Below are 12,935 nucleotides of genomic sequence, written 5' to 3'. Positions count from 1 at the left end.
GCTGCAATGCAAAATCTGTGCAGGAGGACCAGCAGAGCACTGTAGGCAGGCAAATAATCCTTGCAGTTGGCAGCAGTAATAGATTCCTAAGTGCAGCAGGACTACGAGTAGCTGGTTCACATCTGGCTGGTCTGGAGCACTTCAGAGCAAGTAGGGGTCTGTCTGCAAGAGAGAAGATAGCTGGTGGTCAGAGAGGCTGGTGAGATATATCTGAATTTTTTTGTCCCTCTGCTTGCAGAGGTTTTGATTTGTGCACATATGCTCTGGGAAGACCTTAGGATTCACAATGTTTCATCTGTTTTGCACTTAAATTTTCTCCCTGTTTTCTCCATGGCTTTAATAAAAAATAGGTCCAGATACTGTATTCATCTTTCCTCTTCCCAGTGACTTTGCAAAAAGCACTCTCAGAGTAGAAAATTCTACATTTTCAATACTTAACACCATAGGAAAGCTATTGCTATGATTTTTTCTGAGGAAATGCAGCTTTGATTGTGGCTCTTTGCAGTTTCCAAGTTAGAAGGTCATGAAACCACACCATGGTGATAGAAGATATTAAGAGTTTAATTATCTTTGCATGCTCAAGCCATGCCATTAACACTCTTGATGCTTTATAAACCTGTGAAATAGTTGCTGGCTGAACCCATAATCAGCATCCATGTAGAAGGGCAGTGACTACAAATGTTGGCTCAGGGAAGCGCAGCAACTGTTAGATTGTAATTTTCTTTTTTTAGTTTAATTTCACTTGAATCAAAGCATCTGTTTAGACAAAACCCTTCTGAAGAAGCAGAAATCCTAACTGGACAGATTAAGAGATTGGAAAAGGTCAGCATGCTTTATTATCTGTCCAGTCAGATACAACTTTGGTATGGGAAAGGATATTTAAACTCAGGACTTATACATGAGCTCCCCAATGGTATGAGCTCATTCTGACTGAAATCAGAAGAGCCTGAGGTGTGGGTGGTGAGGCACTGACAGAGGCTGCCCAGTGAAGTTTTGGATGGGTTCAAGGCCGGGTTGGATGTGGCTCTGAGCAACCTGGTCTAGTGGGAGGTGTCCCTGCAGGGGACTGGAATGGGATGATCTTTGTCCTTTCCAGCACAAGCCAGTCTGTGATTCTGTGATGTTTTTGTGATTTCCCCTTGACCAGGAACATTTGGTTGTGATGGGGTGCTGTATTAAAGGACTGCTGTGCTAAACTTCCACTAGAGAAACTTTGGCTACTTCAGTGGCAGTGCTGGAGCATCAAGAGTTTTGTATGGGACAGCTCTCCTAGAGATACACAAGTGCTTGATTACAGGAGATAAGGAGGGAAATGTGACTTGCAGCTATTTTTTTTTATATTAAGGCAGGTGCTGAATTGCAGTAGGAACACAGTTCCAGTTATACCGCACTGTAGTCTCAGTTAATACTAAGTTTCATTACAGAATCCTCCTGCTGTTGATTTTGACTCTGAGTGGCTTTCTTCTTCCTAAGATCTCTGGGGTCTCATCTGTAACTTGTATTTTCCAGTGGGGAATGGATTTTGATGAGGGACCTGTGGAGTATGCTGATGAGTGCTGTATTAACTTAAAAGTTAAAAATTCTCCTGCAGGCAGTGCTTTGTACAAAGTGGCAAAGCATTATCCCTACCCATGGGATTTATGATAATAACATTAATCATAATGAATTACATTGGTATCTGTGTGGCAGGCATGACTTTTTTCTACAGCCGTGTTTTCTGCCCTACAGGGGTTGTTTCTTTTTCATGCAGGTCAATGAGCTTTTGCTGTGATCAAAGCAAACATGCAAATGTACATTCTTTCCATAAAGGTACAGGGAAAAAAAAATAATCAAGCTTTAGGATGGATGGGTAGTCAGTAACAGGTAAAGATACTGTTTAAGAGGCACCCTAAGGCAGTTTATTCTGACTGGTTGGTTTCAGGTAAATGTTTGGGAGACACTTGTATAATGAAGAAGCTTTCTGGAATAAAGGGCTGCTAACATAGTCCTTTCTAGTTTGAGCTCTTTTTTAGAAACATCTGCTGGTAATATTAATTCAAAAGAACTATGTGAATTACAGTTTACCAAGACTGAGTTGCTTCATTATTGTTTTAAATATTGTCCCAGGTTTAAGAAAGGAAGTGTTAATAGTTTCAAAAGAAAGATTAATAAGGTGAGAAAACATCTCCCATGTGAGACACCAATTAACTGACCAAATTTTGCTGCTGAGATCCAGTTCCTGACCTTACAAAACACAGAAATTATTGAGAAAATCTTCTTATGTCACTGTAGGAAACTGAAAGAATTGTTTGAAATGTAGAAACTACGCTGGTTCCTCACTGTGACCTTTTTCCTTGCCGATGTTCCTAGCTGAGGCTCCCTGATTTTGCTTCGTATCATTTCCTGTGGGCTTTGGGTGTCTTTTCAATGTAGTTGATTTCTGGAAACTGAAGAGCAGATGGTTAGTGTTTGTAAATTGCCAAAGCCCCGTGACTTTAAATAGATAGTTGCCTTGAAAATTTGAGCAGCTAACATAACTATTTAAGGGCTGTGTAATCCTTTTATTTGGTCCTCCCTTAGTGTCCTGTATAAAATGAAAATTGAATCACCTTTTTGGACTTCTTAAATGGTAGAGAATCTTTTTATTTACATCTCACATAGTTTAATGATAATACACAGTTTAAGATATTATTCAGATTCTTCACTTTAAACATAGGTTTAAATACATAAGCATTTTATAGCTTTACAAATACATCTAGATAATTGATATTATTGACAGATTCAAGTTTTGTGATTCAGCAACATATATTCTACAGTGAACATAAAATTATAGCAAAAATAGACAGTATAACTTAAGGTTTTATTTTGCATTTATTTAGCAGATTGTGATCTAAAACTTTTGCCTGAGAAATAAATAAAAAATATCAGATTTAGCTTGTAGATTGCAGTTTTAAAAAAGGGCTCATATTTAAAATGAATTTATAAAATCTGATTCGATCCTGACAGTTTTATTGGTATATCTATTGCTGCCAAAGGAAAAAAGAAAGATTGAATTTATATTTTGCAGTGCATTTTATAGTCATTGTTCTAGCATTTCCTTTCTAATAGAAGGAATAAATCAAAACTATGTAACCCACCCTTACTTTATTGCAAATATATCAACTGGTATTCTGTCTGGATGTTTTCTTTGCTGCAAGCAAAAAGTAAAGGATTGTTTCTGCATGCCCATTAATCTCACAGAGGAATGAGCTGGGAATTCCATCTCATGGGTATCCCTGAGCACCAGGTGGACATCTCAGTCCCCTGCAGGTCTTGAGTTTCTGAGTGTGTGTTTCACCTCTTGTCCTCACCACCCTGTCAGGTCATTGTGCTGCATCTTTACCTTTAGTTTGCCTTCCCCTTTAATCCTCACCTGATTCCTCCTTGTCCCTTGAAAGGCCCTTTGTACCTACACTTCTCTGCCCATTAATTAACTCTCTGCACAAGAGATGCCAAGACAGGTGATGCTTTTTTCTGCCCGTTATGCTCCCTCCACAACCTGTGCCTTTTTCATCTGTTTATCTCTAAGGAGGGAGCAGTTCTTCTCTAGGTGTGTAATTCACAGCACAGCAGGTCTCCACGTTTAGGCAGCCTGGAGCTATTCACTGTAGTAACGAGGTTCTTGATGACAACAAGGTTTTAGAGGTGGCTTTTTCTTTGTTACTGCAACCGATAGGGCAACACTCTTCATCTTTCAGATCATAAAGGGCTAGAGACCAAAGGAATATATCCCCTGGTTTGACATGCTCCAGCTCTCTATGGTCTTTCCATACTGCAGAAAATTGATGTTATTCTACTTTTTGTTGCTACTTTGGTAGCAGAATATGCTGAAAGCTGACTATACTTTTGTTTTGTTTGTTTCTGACAACTGCCTCTTTCCCTTCCAATTAGTCACTGGATTATGTGCCTTTTCTGCTATTTTGTGTTTTTCTGTTTTTTGAATTTAAGCACCTTATTAACATCTGGCTAATATCTTACAGTCCCAATGGCTTTTCATCTGCAGCAGTATTCATTGTTTCCCCCCTTTCATTAAATGCTTGTCTCCCCCCAGCACTTCACTTCTTCTACTCATTTCAGCTGTGTGGTTCCTATGGAAACACACTTTCCATATACACTTTAGGTTGTGCTTCAGCATAAAAAAAAAAAAAAAGACAACTATTGTATCAGCCTCTTCTCTACGGAACAAAGGGTCAGACATCTCCAGCCCCTCATCTGGTACTGCCTGACTCACTCTGGGTAGGGATCAAACCTGTTTGTATGGGGGGAATGTGGATGTTCTTAATATGTAAATGTGTTTTGCAATAAGTATCTGGCTTTCTCTGCATTTGAGATACTTAACAGGCATGCTGTTTCTGGCAAGCAAGGTAGGCTGGGGGGATTCATCCTTAATCTTCAAAACTAGTTATGAAAGTATACTGCAGAAAATAACATCTTCCAGGGGCCACCAGGCACCTGCAGGGTCTCTCAGGGTTGTACTTCAGTCTGTCTGGGCTTTCATCAAGTCAGATAGCCATTGCTACTCCACAAGCAGATACAAACTGTACTCAGCAAATAAAAATCATCTCTCTAAGTCAGCTCTCACAATCCATCAACAAGTCTATCACAAACAAAATCAACAAGATGTTCCCATTTGCAGCTTTTGGATGGTAATGACACAGTCTGTTACAAACCCATCAGATGCTTTAGTACTGGGCTGCTTTGAGAGTGTTTGAACACGTTGCTCTCCAATGTGATGTTTTGCTTAGAGTGAAACAATCTTTAAATATTTGCACAATATTTGATAACGTCCACTCAGCTGAACATGAGAAGACTGGATAAAATACATCACATTACTCATATAGATTTCCACACTTTAATCTATATAAAATCAGCTTTTCAAAACCCACTAACTCTTTCCAAAGACCAAGGACTGCTGTTTGTTATCATGTCTTTGTATTGTCCCAGTGATCCTCTATTACACACTCTTTTTCTGCTACATTGCTTTTTAGAAGTACAGAACCTACAGGTCATTTCTGCACAAACCAGTTACATTTTAGGTACAAGAGGTGATTAGAGATGTTTGCAGAAAGGCAGAAGACAGAGTGCAAGGGAAGCAATAATGATCTGTAAGATGGACTGTAGCCTAATAATACCACTTCATTTTTGTTTGTCTCATGGAAAAGCTGATCAAAACAAAGATCTAGGAAAATTAATTTTGGATAGACTTCAGTAAAATAAGATTTCATCTGCCAATGACAGAGAAAAAGAAATAGCAGTAATTGAAATGTGATATGGAAGCTTGAGCACAAGATTTAGTTGTGTGGAATAGAATTTACTCTGCTAAGCATTAATAATCCTACCTAGGCCCGGAAAAACTATTTTAACTATTTGTAGTTAGTAGATTTTGGCTAAATTTTTCAAACACTTCACAAAATAGGGAAATGCTTTCTATTTCTAGAAATGGCTGCAGGTTTTAGCAGTAAGTATGTCTTTAGCTTTGCGTAAAAATACATAAGGCTTCTAAAGACCAGATCACAAAGATTTCTTCTCAGGTAATTAAAGCAATGCTCAAGAATCTACCAAATAGGTCTGTTGAGTAACAACTATTAATTTCAGGTTAGATGTCTACCTAAAAGCTTTTAGAAAACTAACTGGTTCCTTGCATCCCTAGACTCTAAATACATTTCAGACTTTAAGAGTAGAGAGAATTCATGATTTTTTTTAAATCTACTCCTAATGTGTTATGCCAGACTTGTCTCAGATTGTGGCTGGGCCGTAGAGCTGCTAGACTGCTTTACAAAGCTAGATTCATAATTTCTTTTCTGTTCTTATGTTATCAAGCAGCTGCAGTCCCCTCCCTGCAGTTCCCATCAAAAGCTCATTTTGGCATTTTGTGGTGGTGTACTGACTTTCTAGAGACTTAAAAACAAAATGAGAAAATGCTCATCATTTAAAGTGTTGTCTACATGGTGTGTTTAGGCAGATGAGAAGTTGCCCTGCCTGTGTTGTGAATTGACTTGTGTCTTTCATCTGTCTGATCTATTCTAGCAAAAATGCTATTGTGGCAGCAGCGATCCTGAAAACATTTTTCCCTAAGCTTTAGCAGAAGTGGTGCTGTTCAGACTCTGCTATCAATCACTCAGTCCAGAAGTCAAGCGTTTATCAGACAATAGTTGTAGGAAGAATTCTCTCAGAATCCTATTTAGAAAAAAATTTGCTTATTCTTACATGTGCTGGTTAAGGTTGAATATGATTGTTCAGTTGTATAAAAGGTACAGAGAATAATGAGATCATAGAATGATTGGGATTAGAAGGGACCTTATAGGTCATCTAGTTCCATCCCACTGCCATGGACAGGGACACCTTCCACTAGACCAGAGTGCTCAGAGCCCCGTCCAGCCTGACCTTGAGCACAGAGCTTGCCTCCTTTACCAGAAACATGGATTGTATAACAAGAGATATCCAATCACCAGGCAAAGCAGAAAGCTTCTGAAATAGAGCTATTGATTTTATATAGCCTTAAAGCAGTGATTTTTTGTCACCACTTTTCTGCATTAATTACTGTAGCAAACATATGCCAGCAATGGTTCTTCTCACCTTACCTTTGGAAGGAAAACAGTGTGGGCAGGGAAGTGTTTCACTTGGATTTTTAAAGTTATCTGTACATGCATATTACTACATACTCATATTATTTAAAGGAAGATGAGAAATTATGTTTAAAAGCAAATCTGGTGAGGTGTGTGACTTCCTCAATTCTGTTGGGAATTCATTCCTTAGCCATTGGCTGACCTAGCAAAATGGGGTTCAGCTTTTGTGTGCATGATCTGAGTTATACTGGTGTATTTCCAGCCATAGTAACTTTTATATTTTTAACTAATGTTTGTTGATTGTGAACATTTGCAGGTCCAGGAGCTGCAAATGTTCATACTTACTCAAATCAGAAATGAACGTGAGGGATTTGAGCTTCTACATCTCTGGGCCTGTCATAATCTTTCCAGACTACTACACTTCAGAGGCATGATGAGCTTTTTTGAAGAGACATTTGACTGGTGATTATTTAAAGACTTCAACAAGCAATGTTTGGCATCCTGTGCTTCCCCAGAAAGTAGTGGTGGTTACTGTGATCAGTAAATGAGAAGTGGAGGTCGTTACCATTTGTGCAACTTTCAGAACTGACTATAAACACTTAGCAGCTTGGAGCTTGGTTTTCAAAATGTGGAGGTGTACAGTGAGGAAAAATTTAATCTCTTTTCTTCAGGATTAGCAGGCTTATAAAGAGTGAAAACCTGGCGCTATTTCTACATGTAAGTATAAGGTAATTTTTACATGAGACGCATACTTGTGTTTTAGAGCTTGCATATTTTGTGTTTACTCAGTTTAGTAAAATTTCTTCCTACAAAAAAAAAAAAAAAATTGGCTGCTATTGGCTGCTACTTGAGTACTTGTATCTTATCTTTCTGAGAGTTTCTGGACCTGTGTATGATTTAGTATAGGACTTGGTTACAGCAATGAAAACATGTTATTTGCAATCACAAGCTCAAGGAGAGGCTGGGCAGAGAACAGATTGAGAGTTCTTCTGATGAGAAGGACTTGTTGATTGATGAGAAGCTCAACATGACCTGGCAATGTGCACTTACAGCTCAGAGACCCAGCCTCATCCTGGGCTGCATCCAAAGCAGCGTGGGCAGAAGGGCAAGGGAGGGGATTCTGTGCCTCTGCTCAGCTCTCATGAGAGCCCACCCAGAGTGCTGCATCCAGCTCTGGATTCCCCAGCACAGGAAAGACGTGGTGCTATTGGAACATGTTCAGAGGAGGCCATGGAGAAGAACAGATGATGGGAGATCCTCTTCTATGAAGAGAGGCCAAGAGAGGTGTGCTTGTTCAGCCTGGAGAAAAGATGTCTTCAGGGAGACAGCAAAGCAGCTTTCTAGTACCTAAAGGGGCTACAAGAAAGCTGGAGAGCAACTTTTTATAAGGATATGTAGTGATAGGAAAATGGATAATGACTTAAAACAGAATGAGGGCAGGTTCAGATTGGATATTAAGAAGAAATTAGAAGAAATTCTTTACTTTGAGGGTGGTGAGGCACTGGCATAGGTTGCCCAGAGAAGTTGTGAATATCCTGTCCCTGAAAGTGTTCAAGGCCAGGTTGGATGGGGCCCTGAGAAATCTGGTCCTCTACCTGTCCTGTGGCAGTAAAGTAGGAACTAGATGAAATCTCAGGTCCCTTCCAACCCAAACCATTCTATGAATTTCCTCCATTTTCTTTCCTTCTTTCTTCTTTCTTCCTTTTTGTTTGTTTGTTTGTTTGTTTGTTTTTGTTTTGTTTTCATTAAAGGAAACAATGTCTTCAAGTTAGCTCAAACAATACAAGAATTGTCTTTTTTTTTTAATCTTCAAAATTATGGAGAATAGGAGCAGAAAATACTTAGAGTCATTTCACTTGCACCAAATTTTGGGGTGTTAGTGGCTTGTCAGATTAACAAGGGAAAGAAAACAAGGGAAGGAGTGTCCTTTCTTATTAGCAGGAACTGTGATATTGGGTCTTCTGAGCTGCTACACCTTCCTAGGAGATCAGAATCTGAATGAAGTTGTGGTCAAAGAGCAAAATTAAAACCTAACAATCTTTTTAAAACGTGATTCATTTAGGTTTGTTGTAGTGCAGGGGGGCAGGTCTCTGAAGTTACATCAGTGAGAGTCAGGGCCTCTTTCGAAAGGTTCAATGCAATGTCAACCTCTCGATACCATAATTAAATGCTGTGGAAATAATTGTCTCTAGGTGAAAATCTTGACATAAACAGAAGGAAAAGTGTGCATTAATACTTTATTGAAGCACAAAGAAAGAAAAATGGGGTGATGAAGCTGGGTCCTTAATGATCCTGTAATATCGATGGCTGGGGAATAGAGTTTTCCAAAGGCATTCAATAACCTGATGTTAACAGAAGGAGAGTTAGGCCAATAGGGAATGCTCAGAAAGCTGTCCATGAATTACATGGAAACAGAGAGTGATTCAGGTTGGAAGGGACCTCTGAAGACCATCTATTCCAACCCTCTGCTCAAAGGGTGGCCTTGATCCACCCTTTGAGCAAAGGCTTGACCTGATCCAGGCTACTTAGGAGGAAGTAAGCCTTCCTCAGTCAAGTTCTTCATATCTCCAGTGGTGGGGATCCACAGTCTTTCTGGGTAACATGTTCCAGTATTTCATCATGCTCATGCTGATTTTTTTTTTACTCCTGGGTTTAGTCAGGATTTGCTCTTGCTGGAACTTATGGGTTTTGCCTCTCATCCTTTCTCTGTGCACCTCTAAGAACGATCTCTCTGAACTTTCTCTAGACCTTGTCATTAGGTAACTGCAGACAGCGACAAGATCCCCTTTTGAGTTTCACTCGTCAGGCTAAACAAACCCAAGTGTCTCAGCCTGTCCTTCTGCATGAATGCCTACAATGGGGTTATTCAAAGTAAGCTACAAATATTAAGGCAAATCTCCTGCTGTGCCGAGTATCCAGCTTGCTCTCTGAGGAGAGGGACAGCTCTGCCAGCCCACTTTAATGCTGCAGCCCTGTGGAGCTCTGATGTGAATTACTGCCGATGGTAGATGACAGAAGAGATGTGCATTGCTTGGTTACGGGGGAACATCTTTGTTCCATCTGACTGCTTCTTTTATTGCAAACCTTACTGTAGCATGGAACAAACCAGATTTCTGCTGTCTGCTCTTCTCTTCCTTGAAGTTTCATTAATTAGCTCATAAAAGCATCTACAGATCTCAGATGCATTTAATTTCACGATCCCAGCATGCTTTGGAGGATTAAAGATTAAGCTATACTTGTTTTGGTACAGAGGTGAAAAGAGGAGTAGGAATGATGCAGGAAACAGGACAGGAGTTTGTGCTTGGGAAAGATGAAGAGATCACCCAGAGCACCATTATGCTGGGAAGCACCTGGGTGCTTTATTATACTTTCATGTATAATAAAGCACCTTTTCAGAGGTTCTCATATGCATTCATATTTTGTGCTTTTCTGTATAAAATTGCTTACAATTTAGATTAGTTTCATTAAATGTAAGGGATTTTTAAGCATATTTTAAGGCAGTCTTTTTTTTTTTTATCAAAATGCTGCTTTTGAGACACTAACAGTGTTTAAATGCGAAAAAAAAATCCACAAACATTTAAATAAAACCAATATTTTATGAACTTCTGTAATGTCAGAAGAGGGCTGCACCAATTATATTTCCACAGATTTTAAAATCTAGAGGAGGAATAGGTCACAAAGCTTTTCAAATCATAAAAATGTAATCACAGAATCCTACAATGGTTTGGGTTAAAAGCGACCTTAAAGATTCAGCCATTCATGTGCTAATTTATTCCAGTGGTTATTCATTTTAATAGCTATTAAAGTATGTGCATTATTTCCCATGTGGATTTTTCTGTCTTTCAATTCCTAATCTCTTCTTTTCATGCCTTCCTAAATGAAGGTCATTAAGTACCTAATATTTTGTCCCATGAAAAAGGCCCTACATTGCAACTTCCCTATTTTCGCTTTGCCAAACTAAAAGCCTTTATAACAATTTCTTCTACTCTCAGCTGTCTTTCTTAGGGGCTGTTTTGGCTTTTGCCCCAGTGTTCCACCATCATTTTTGAACAACAGAATTTCTTTCAATGTTTTCATACCAGTTTCCTCATTACCCAAAACCACATTTTTAATTTGCATTTTACTGCTTTTTCTGTTCAGTCTAAGCACACCAAATGCACATGAATTGCCCAGCCATTTTATTACTGCAAAGTCACTCTTTTCAAGCATCAACAGAAATGGCTTTTGGTTACATATGTGTATATATATATATATATATATATACACATCTCATATTTGTTGGCTATATTTAGACAAATTTCATTCACCGAAGTCTAACTTAGTAGATTAACCACATCATAAAGCAGGGCTTATGTCCTCTAATTTATGTTACCTTTTCTAACAGTCTTTGTTCTAGCCTACATTTAGTTCTTAAGAGGCTTAGCTTTCAAAGGCATTGGTGAAAATGCTGGAAAATATGTGGGTTTGGACTTATCCATGTGAAACCCCACTGAAAATATCTTCATTCACAAATCATTTTGTGCTTTTAAATAGCATTTTAAAATGTAAACCGTTTTCTTGTTACTTAATATGGGCTTTACTAATACTGAATGATGCATAGGCTCTTCATTTAGAAAGTCAGTGAACACTTTTACACCTAAAGGGTACTTTTAATTGGTCCTCTTTTTACAGTCAGGACTGAGGCTGTTTTTGAGAGGGCATATTTTCAATAAAATCATGTCAATGGTATTACATTTCCAGCTCTTTCCTTTCTTTAAAAATTACTTTTATTGCACTGATATTAGACTGACTACTTGGTGCTTACCCAGGCATATTTTCTGTCCATCTGGATCACAATTCTTTCAGCCTGTTGGAGTTTCTCTGCTGTTCAAGGTGCACAAAGGAGGAAAATTTATAAAACAGATGTATCCTCATCTGTCACTTCAAGGGCTCTTAGACATTGATTCGTTATGTCTCTTTATATATAATCTTCTATTCCCAGTCAATAATGTTTAGTTTCTGCTTTGTTTTTAGTGTGCACTCTACTAATTGCAGACGGGTATCTCATCCCTTCCATGTAAGAAAAGTGAATCATCCTATTTATTTCCAAAAGCTGAATAGAAGTATTTTGTGAATAGATCCCTATGTTCTGCAACACTATTAAGAATTTTCTTATCTTCACCCAATGGTGTACCTACACCATTGCTCAGAACTTTTTTCCCCATGGAATCAGAAAGAATGTTTAATTAAGGACTTTCAAAAAGACCTCTAAGATCATCAAATCCAACTTTTAAGCCAGCACTGCCATGTTCACCACTAAAACATATCCACAAGTGCTACATCCACACACCTTTTAAACACTTCCCAGGAAATGTTCCTTCGAGTCTGTCTTGCCCTTTCTGGAGCTGTATCTGTTACTGCTAGAAATTGAACTTTAGGGCCTGCAATGGCAGAGCAGCCAGTTGGAGGATCCATGTGTTATCTGAAGGCTTGGCCAACTTTTCAGCCACGTGCATGAGAACTGTAGGTGCAAAGGATGGGCTCCACCTCTGTGGCTGTGATTTCAGTGTTAAAAGAGAGTCCCTGGTGAAATTTGTTTGCCATCAGAAGTGCCATTTTGGTGACATTTTTTCATATTGTGAAGGCGCATGGCATTGCTCTGTTTTCTTCCTCTGGAGGCAAGTTCTGCTGTAGTTTACGCTTCAGTGGCTATATGGGGAAAAAACCTTCAAAAAACCAACAAATGGTATGTAAGGGCAGAGGCAAAATTATTTCCTCAGCTGAACCCTTAAAACCTTCACAACAGACTCCTGATTCTCTGTCTTGAGTTATCTGAGTGGCAAATTCTGCCCAAAGGCTGGCATGAAAAAATGTGTAGCTAAGAAAAAATCCTATTTTTCATCTGGAAGCAAAAGGTAACTGAATTTTCACCAGAGCTTCCAGGAAATGCAATAGTAATTATATTTAAGCACTCTCTCAACAGAGTGCTAGATGTCTGGGATGCTGATCAGTGGTACCAAATAATGGCACCAGCTGAGGAGTTCATTGTGGAGATGGTGCCCTATGTTAGGGGCATGCAGCCCAGGAGGGGATGTCGGTTCTTGTGGAAGTGCTAAAATGCGTTTTAGATTTTCAAGAGGACCAAGAGGCTGATGACTGTCCTATTTTGGGTACAGAGAGAGGACAATTTTGAAGAAACAAAAGTCACCTTGATTCATATTGAAAATTAGAGCTTTCTGAAAACAAGATCATAGAGATTCAGTTTGTTCTGTTTCAATTTTGACATTTTTAAGAGGCCTAAAATTAGTGGATGTGGCAGACAATATTTGGGGGTTTACTTAGTTGTTCACTGTTAAGTTCCTTAAAAAGACT

General features: G+C 38.9%; 1 protein-coding gene across 29 annotated transcripts in view; it reads left to right on the top strand.

Annotated features, from left to right (window-relative positions):
* The window catches only part of DLG2 (discs large MAGUK scaffold protein 2), a 982,781-nt gene that overhangs the window by 841,842 nt on the left and 128,004 nt on the right, over window positions 1-12,935 (top strand). The window lies entirely within an intron of this gene.

This window comes from Agelaius tricolor, unplaced genomic scaffold, assembly GCF_023055355.1.
Source record: "Agelaius tricolor isolate 1412-34295 unplaced genomic scaffold, bAgeTri1.0.p SCAF_9, whole genome shotgun sequence".
Lineage (NCBI taxonomy): Eukaryota > Metazoa > Chordata > Aves > Passeriformes > Icteridae > Agelaius > Agelaius tricolor.
Note: the sequence above shows the minus strand (reverse complement) of the source record. Positions and strands in the feature narration are given on the sequence as shown.